Raw genomic sequence first — 9,179 nt, 5'->3', positions numbered from 1 at the left:
CAGCTCGATATTTTATTTACAAAAAAAGTTCTTAGGTTCAAAAAAACATTCAGTGAACGGAAAAATTGAGGTCGGTAATATAGGTATTTAGCTGTGTCACATGCCCTTAAGTAAATAGTTATAGGAGACAAGACTTCTGGGTCTAAAATGTTTCAAATTTAGTGCTGCATGCCTTAGTCGTATTTTTGTAAACAATGGATTTTTAACAAATAAAAAACAAATTTTCGACAAAATAGTTAAATTTTCAACCTAAGAAATTACTTTAAAAAATACATTTTTTAACTTAAACATTGTAGTTTATACTGAAGTTTACAGTTGAAAACATTAATTTTTAAACCCAAATAAATGCGATTTTATTAATAAAAGAAATTAATTTTTATCTAAAACAAACTAATTTTAAAGAAGAATGATTCGCCAACAAAGAAGATAAATTTATAACTAAAAAGAAAATTTTTCAAGAAAAAAATTGTTAACAAAATTGTTCAATTTTCTTCTGTAGAAACGAATTTTAAACTAAAAAAATAAGTATTCGATCAAAAATGGATTAGTTAAATTTTCAGACAAAAAATGGAATTTGCAACGAAAGAAATTAATTTTTAACTAAAATTATATTGTTTCAACGAAAAATTGAGTAGATTAATTTTCAGTTGAAAAATAATTATCAACCCCAAAAAATCAAAGTTTTAACAAAATATTTAAATTCCCAAGCAAAAAATTAAATTTGCAAACAAATATTTTAATTTTCAAACCAATAACTTTCTACCGAAAACAAAATTTCAAAATTTTGAAAATCAATTTTAAAACAGAACAAGTTTTGTTAACAAAATAGATAAATTTTCAACGAAAAACGGTTAAATTATCAGTTTAAAAAATCAATTTACAACCAACAATTTTTCAGCAAAAATATTTTAATTTCCAAAAAATAGATGAACTTTCAACCATTTTATACCTAAATAAAAGAAGTTTCAACAAAAAATGGATTTTCATCCAAAGAAATGAATTCTTGATTAAAATAGATGAATTTTTAAACAAGAAAAATAATTTTCTAGCAAAAAGAAGAATTTTTGACTGAGAAAGGTCAATTTCCTACCAAAAAAATTCAATCAAAAATGATACAATTAAATTTTTAGTATAAGAAAATGTTTTTTCAACAACAAAAAAATCGAATTTTCAACAAAACAGTTAAATTATCAACCAAAATAGTTATTTAAAAAAATTTTAACATAGTTTCATTTTCGATTGAAGAAATGAATTTTCAACTGAAATTTTTTTTAGAAAACACACACAATCGAATTAACAACAGAATAGTTCAATTTTTAAACATATAGTTAGATTTTAATTTAAAAAATTATTTTTCAACCAAAAATGGAATGCAATGAATTCTGAGAGAAAATTAAAATCGTTTGAAAGTTTTTAATAATTTTTATTTACAAAAATGTACTTTTAAAAAAAATCAAAAAGATTTTGAAACACATCAAACGATTTCCTAAAATTTAAAAGAGTGTAGAAGATTTTAAAGCAAAATGTTTCACTTTGATAAGATTAAAAAGTTTTAAAAAACGTAAATAATCCAGTAAATTCAAAAAATATTAAGAAGAATGCATGAGATTCAAATTTAATTTAAAACTTAAATTTGTTAGAAATGTAGATTTTTTAAAATTTCGAAAAAATAAACTTTAGAAGCTTTAAGGGAATTCAGAAAGATTTCAAGGAGATAAAATTATTTTTCTTAAAATACCTGTGAAAAATTCACATCTTGAATTAAGGAACAAAATTCTTATGAGGCCTTCTTGTGCAATTTTGTTACACAATTTTTTAAATTATATGTTTCTTTAAAAATCTACTTTCAAATTTGAGAAAGTTTAAGAGATATTCAGAAATTTTGAAAGGATTCAAATAAAATTAAAACTTTTAAGATTTTTCAAGAATTTTGTAAGTTTTCACGAAAACCAAAAAAATTATTTTAGGTTCCTAGAAATAATTAAAATAAAATTTTATTTCGAAAAATTAATTCCAGGAGATTATTTTAAAGCATTTCAAAACATTCAATAATGCGTCAAAAATTGCCAAGTCCGAAGTCACATACGGCCCAACATTGGCCCAGAGTCGGCAAAAATATTGCCGAAGCTCGGCTGCCATTATTGCGCCAATGACGGAATGATAACTATGGCCTGCACTTGGCAGCCAATATTTGGCTGCCATTGTCGGCCCAACACTGGGTACCAGTATTGGACCAAAACTGGCTGCCAGCGTCGTGCCATTGCCGGATTGATAACTATGGCCTTGACTTGGCAGCCAGGGCTTGGCTGACATTGTCGGCCGAATACTGGCTACGGTATAAGAATAGGACAAAAAAGATATTTAAAAAATAAATATTAATTGATTGCGAATACTTTGAATATAGATATTAATGATCCTTGTTTAGACTGAATACATATATTACATTTTGAACATTATATTACAAATAAAATTTCTAACGCTACGGGGTATCGAACCTACAATCTATATACTTAAATTTATCGCCGAGCAGCCGGGCGTGCTAACCACTCCGCTAAACTGACAAGTTGAAACTCTGTGAAAAAGCCATTCTCATAAGATGCAGGTCAGAAAAGTTAAAGAACCAAATTTTAAGCTCTCTTTTTCTAATTATTTATTATTATGTGACGTTGTGTAAATGTAAAATACACGAAATATTAACAGGAACATCAATACAATAATTTTTAAATAAACAATTTAAATCGATTACAATTTTTCTTCGCGTAATATTTCATTTTTATCCGTTGTAGACTGCTTTACAACTTCTTGCAATGTCGATTGAAATAATAAAAGGTTTGCCGTGGTAAAAGTGACCCTTGGCCCAGTCATGTGCCATCACTGGGCCAGACTTTGGCTTTTCTGATTAAAACATTTTTTGCCAGAGTATAGACGAAGTTTGAAGCAGCAGTGCGTCGAGCCTGGGCCGAACTCTGGCTCTTGCTCTTAAAACTTGGTTTGCCATGATAAAAATGACACTTGGTCCAGCAATGTGCCATCACTGGGCCAGACTTTGGCGTTTCCTATTAAAACATTTTTTGCCAGAGTATAGACGAAGTTTGAAGCAGCAGTGCATCGAGGCTGGGCCGAACTCTGGCTCTTGCTCTTAAAGCTTGGTTTGCTATGATAAAAATGACACTTGGTCCAGCAATGTGCCATCACTGGGCCAGACTTTGGCGTTTCCTATTAAAACATTTTTTGCCAGAGTATAGACGAAGTTTGAAGCAGCAATGCGTCGAGCCTGGGCCGAACTCTGGCTTTTGCTCTTAAAACTTGGTTTGCCATGATAAAAATGACACTTGGTCCAGCAATGTGCCATCACTGGGCCAGACTTTGGCTAATCCTCGTAAAACATGATTCGCCGTAGTAAAAGTGGTACTTGGCCTAGTAATGTGCCGTTTCTGGTCCAAGTTTTGGCAATGAATCAAAAAACTTATATAGCCAATATAGGTAGCCAGTACTGGCACAACATTGGGCCGATTGAAATGCCGACATTGGCCCAATAACGTTAGCCGATCTTTGGCTACCGAAATTGGACCAAGCCTGGGCCGTGTGTTCAGCTCCGGCAATTCGCACTTGGGTTGTCAAAGTATCTGCAAAATTTTACAGGCAATGTTTTTTTAATTTTGCAAAATAAAAAAAATCAGGAATAATTTGAATGATTTTTAAAGATTAGGAGACCAGACAAGATTAGAAAAAAAAAATTATTTTCCTAAGTAACGTGTGAAAATTTTTTATAATTTTTTATTTTGTAAAATGTGCTTTAAAAGAAAATTAAAGAAGATTTTTAAACACATCAAACAATTTCCTAAAATTTCGAAAAAGAGTGTAAAAGGTTATAAAATCAACATTTTTTAATTCGACAACATTACAATCGTAAGAGGTTCAGTCATTTCCAATCAGAATAAGTAATTACATAAATTTTCAAAATTCAAAAAAGCTAACTTGGAATAAGCACAATGAGATTTGAATAAATTTTATTTTAATTATACATAAAATTTGTTGAATTATTTCTAAAAATATAGAAACATTAAAAATTGTAGTATTTAAATAGACTTAACATTTCAGACTTTTATATTAAGTTTTGATAAGATATAATAGATACGTATCTAAAATGAAAAAAAGTAATAAAAGTCGATAAACGAATAATTTTTTTGGAATGAATTCTAACAGAAATTTGAAAAAAGATTACAAAACATTTTTTATTATTTCCTAAAATGTCTAAAAAGTACGTAAGATATCTTGAAGCATTTTTTTTATTTTGAAAAATTAAAAAAGAACCAGGAAAATTTTGAATAAGTTTTAAAGATTAGAGATTGAAAGGTCTGATAAGATTAGAAAAACAGAATTATTTTTCTAATAATCGTGTGAAAGTTTTAAAGAATTTTTTATTTTAAAAAATGTACTTTAAACAAATTTCAAGCAGATTTTTAAACGCATCAAACGATTTCCTAAAATTTAAAAGAAGAGTAGAAGATTTTAAAGCAAAATGCTTCAATTTGATAAGATTAAAAAGTTTTAAAAAAGTAAATAATCAAGTGAGTTTAGAAAGTATTTAGTAGAATTGATGAAATTCCAAAATTTAAACTTTAGAAGTGTTTTAGAAACGCAAGATAAACTTTAGGAACTTTAAAAGAATCTCGAAAGGTTTCAGGGGAATAAGCATGGTTTCTTAAAATGCTTGAGAAAATTTAGAAGATTATAAGGAAATTTTTTTCTACATTTTGAACGATTTTTTTAGTTTTTGATAAAAACTCGAGAGTTACCAATGTCTTGAAGAATTCAAAACTTTTTAAATAGATTAAAAATTTGCATAATATTTTTTAAAATCCTACAAAATAAAAATAAAATGTCTTTAAAATCTCCTAGGATCTTTTCTGACACATCTGATATATTCTAAAATCTTTTTTTTTTTTAATTTTCTTAAGAATCTTATAATAATAATTTACATCTATATTTATAAACTGATAATACTTATTTTATTGTATATGAAATCTTTACAATACCTTTAATGCCTTAAAATACTTATCTCAAAATTGCAAAATTTAGCTTTTACAATTTTATTTTAATTGTAAAATAATTGTAATTGGAAATTGATTGTAAACAATTGTAAAATAAATGCAACAAAATTTATTTTATGAAGAAATATCTCATGATTATAAAACGAAAAAAAAAATTGTGAAGGTAAATCTTTGTAGCATTTTAATAACTAATGAACATATTTTTAGATTATTTTTCCTTGATTCTGGCCGAGGGTCAATCATGGTACAAAAAACCGTCGTGAAATTTCAAATAAAAACTGTACTCTCTATACATTAATTTTTTTAAATTAAGAATAATAATACTTTTATAAATTTTGCCAAAATTTATTTGAATATGATGCACAATGATTTTTATTTTAAAAATTCCTGTAAATAGTTGGTGTTTTTTAAATTTTACGATATTTGTGTACCATGTTTGACCTTAGGGAATAGATTTCAGGAATAAAATTATAAAAATGTCTCCATTAGTTAGTAAAATACTATGAAGAATCGCCTTTCAAATTATGGTTGAAATTGAAGAAATAGATATTTCTCTTATCGTTTTTCAGCATATGATTTTTGACTAAACGTAGAGCAGATTGAAGTAAACTTAAAAAATAAAAATAAGAAAGTTCAGAAATTCATGCAGTTTTTTGTTCAGAAAATCCCACACATTTTTTAATGAAATTCCTTTCCACACCACATTCAAAGTAAAATTTTACAAAATTTTTGTCAAATGATCAGTCTTTTGAATGAGGTCAAGTTAATAACTTTTTGGCTTCTTCTCTTAAAATCCTCAAAAAAATATTAGAAAAATTCGAGTCTTTTTAAAAGATCATTAGGACATTTAGAATTTTGGAAGATATCAACGAATAATTGATAAATTTTGAGAAATTTTTTCAAGTTTTTAAATGTTTCTAGTACTTTTAAAACAAATAAATTCTAACAAAAATTTTTAACTTACTACATTTTTCTGTAAATTTTAAAAAACCATTCAAGATGTCAAAAACCTGACTTATATAATCTTCTAAATTTTTCACAGGAATTTTAAGAAAAATAATTTTATCTCTTTGAAATCTTTCTGAATTCCCTTAAAGCTTATAAAGTTTAATTTTTCGAAATTTTTGAAAATCTAAATTTCTAAAAAATTTAAGTTTAAGATTAGATTTGAATCTTTTGCATTCTTCTAAATATTTCTTGAATTACTGAATTATTTATGTTTTTTAAAACTTTTTAATCTTATCAAATTGAGACATTTTGCTTTAAAAGCTTCTACACTCTTCTTTTAAATTTTAGGAAATCGTTCGATGTGTTTTAAAATCTTTTTGATTTTTTTTAAAGTACATTTTTGTAAATAAAAATTAATAAAAATTTTCAAACGATTATTAGAAAAATAATTCTTTTTTCTAATATTTTCAGACATTCTAATCTTCTAATTTTTAAGAATTATTTAAATTTTTCCTGATTTTTTTGCAAGTTTTAATTATTTTTTAATCGTCTTAAAATTTCTGAATATCTTGTAAACTTACTAAAATTCGAAAGCAAATGTTACAAACCAACATAAACATAACAAAAAATGGTGCGACGAAATTGCACAAGAAGGCTTAATAAGAATTAAATTCCTTATTTTTTCTAAAATTATATAATATGGAAAATCTACGAAATAATTTTTAAAAATTGTGATATTTTTTAAAATTTTCTCTGAGAATTCATTCCATTCCATTTTTGGTTGAAAAATAATTTTTAAATGAAAATCTAACTGTATGTTTAAAAATTGAACTATTCTGTTGTAAATTCGATTGTGTGTTTTTTTAAAAACAGTTTTCAGTTGAAAATTCATTTCTTCCATCGAAAATGAAACTATTTTAAAACTAAAATTTTTTAAAATAACTATTTTGGTTGATAATTTAACTGTTTTCTTGAAAATTCGATTTTTTTGTTGTTGAGAAAACATGTTCTTATACTAAAAATTTAATTGTATGATTTTTGGTTGAATTTTTTTTGTAGGAAATTGACCGTTCTAAGTCAAAAAGTCTTCTTTTTTGGTAGAAAATGATTTTTCTTGTTTAAAAATTCACCCATTTTGATCAAGAATTCATTTCTTTGGATGGAAATGCATTTTTTGTTGAAACTTCTTTTATTTTGGTATGAAATGGTTAAAAGTTTATCTATATTTTGAAAATAAACTATTTTGCTGAAAAATTGTTGGTTGTAAATTGATTTTTTAAACTGATAATTTAACCGATTTTCCTTGAAAATTTATCTTAACAAAAATTAACAAAAATTAACAAAAATAAAAAGTTAACAAAAATTGTTGTTTTAAAATTGATTTTGAAAATTTTGAAATTCTGTTTTTGGTAGAAAGTTATTGGTTTGAAAATTAAAATATTTGTTTTCAAATTTAATTTTTTGCTTAGGAATTTAAATATTTTGTTGAAACTTTGATTTTTTGGGGTTGATAATTATTTTTCAACTGAAAATTTATCTATTCAATTTTCCGTTTAAACGTTATAATTTTAGATAAAAATTAATTTTTTTTGTTGAAAATTCCATTTTTTGTCTGAAAATTTTATTAGTCCATTTTTGATCGAATACTTATTTTTTTAGTTTAAAATTCGTTTCTATAGATGAAAATTGAACAATTTTGTTGACAATTTTTTTTCTTGAAAATTTTTCTTTTTAGTCATAAATTTATCTTCTTTGTTGGCGAATTATTCTTCTTTAAAAATTAATTTGTTTTAGATAAAAATTAATTTCTTTTGTTGATAAAATCGCATTTATTTGGGTTTAAAAATTAATGTTTTCAACTGTAAACTTCAGTATAAACTACAATGTTTACGTTCAAAAATGTATTTTTTTAAAGTAATTTCTTAGGTTGAAAATTTAACTATTTTGTCAAAAATTTGTTTTTTATTTGTTAAAAATCCATTGTTTACAAAAATACGACTAAGGCATGCAGCACTAAATTTGAAACATTTTAGACCCAGAAGTCTTGTCTCCTATATCTATTTACATAAAGTCAATTATATTTGCCTCTTCGCAATAAGCCTATTGGTTGTAAGGTAACTCGGGATTTCAAAATCTGAATAAATTTGAGGAGCAGCTAGATCGTCATTCGTGAGGTCGGGGGAGCTCGGATTCCTGCTCGTGCATTTTCGGCTTTACACGAGGTTGAGCTTCGCAGCATTTAACAGAGCCGACTCACCGACACACTGCGTTTGAATGCGTCGTTCCCAGATGGGAGAGTGGTGGGGGCCGAAAAATCAAACGTTCTGGAGACACTGTCGATACATCCGATACAGCTGTTTTGTTGTGAAGGTCAAGTGCAAGGAGTTTTATGGTACTTTTCTGATATTGAGTAAAGTTAGTGTAACATTGGTGTATTTTTAGTTATAAGTTAATGTTTATTTATTAGTTGCATTCAATATAAACATTAATTATTATTCCTGTGATGCATGGAATTTGTTATAAAATTTCATTGCTGATAAAAAATGCGGTAGCAACTTATTGAGATTTTGAGGTTAATATTACATTTTGCAATTCAAGAGCGAACTGCTCGCAGTAAACAAATTTATCAAAAAGACGTAGGCTTGAAAACATAAAAATCTATTTTTTATTTTTATCCTAATTAAAATAGTTTCTGTTTTTTTTTTCACCAAAAATTTTATAACCAGCAGTTCGCTCTTATATTCTAAAATTAATTCCTAACCTCAAAATTTCAAAAGTTGTTCTCGCATTTTACACTAGCAATGGACTTCAATAACAAATTCCATGCTTCATAAAAACATTACTTATTGTTATTGCTTATTCTGGGCACAACAGAAGGTACAAGTTGTATGTATGTGCGAGCATGTGTGGCTACAAACTTTGTTAATATGAGATTGTTGCAACAAATAAGAACAATGAAATATGTTTAGAAAAATTCAGATAAACGAAAATTATAAAAAGATTAATTAAAAGGGCAAGAAAATACAATAAATTACAATTACGAAAAATGTGTTAGTTTAAACAATTAAACTTCACATTCACGTCGCTTTCCGACTAAAAAGTGCACCCAAGGAACACGCCTTAACCTAAGAAAATGTAATAATGATTTTTTATTATAATAGAACATTTTTGAATTAC

Source organism: Belonocnema kinseyi, chromosome 1, assembly GCF_010883055.1.
Source record: "Belonocnema kinseyi isolate 2016_QV_RU_SX_M_011 chromosome 1, B_treatae_v1, whole genome shotgun sequence".
Taxonomy (NCBI): domain Eukaryota; kingdom Metazoa; phylum Arthropoda; class Insecta; order Hymenoptera; family Cynipidae; genus Belonocnema; species Belonocnema kinseyi.
This window is presented reverse-complemented; position numbering follows the sequence as displayed.